At 40.8% G+C, this 304-nt stretch overlaps 1 protein-coding gene across 3 annotated transcripts in view; it reads left to right on the top strand.

Moving 5' to 3' along the window:
• Positions 1–304, top strand: part of LOC107733121 (BTB/POZ domain-containing protein KCTD3-like) — a 10,261-nt gene that overhangs the window by 2,865 nt on the left and 7,092 nt on the right. The gene's annotated exons all lie outside the window — the stretch shown is intronic.

The raw sequence follows: 304 nt of genomic DNA, 5'->3' as shown, positions 1-304 counted from the left end.
GGAGAGAGAGAGAGAGAGAGAGAGAGAGAGAGATCGCAGATTGTGCTGCACACACACATAAACTTGTTGTAAACGCTTCCCCGTGATTTTCATTAATAAAATAGCCTAGATACTAGATCGCTACATTATATTCCCCAGCAACGAGGTGGTAAAATCGCTGTTTTTGAAGATGTGCAGACGCAGCACGCAGGTACACACAACTGTCATCTCTCTCTGTCTCTCTCTCTCTCTCTCTCTGTCTCTCTCAAATGATCGATCGATAATTAATTGAAATACATGCTATAATTCATTCAAATAAATGTTG

This window comes from Sinocyclocheilus rhinocerous, unplaced genomic scaffold (genome assembly GCF_001515625.1).
Source record: "Sinocyclocheilus rhinocerous isolate Xijiao unplaced genomic scaffold, SAMN03320098_v1.1 scaffold8, whole genome shotgun sequence".
Taxonomy (NCBI): domain Eukaryota; kingdom Metazoa; phylum Chordata; class Actinopteri; order Cypriniformes; family Cyprinidae; genus Sinocyclocheilus; species Sinocyclocheilus rhinocerous.
Note: the sequence above shows the minus strand (reverse complement) of the source record. Positions and strands in the feature narration are given on the sequence as shown.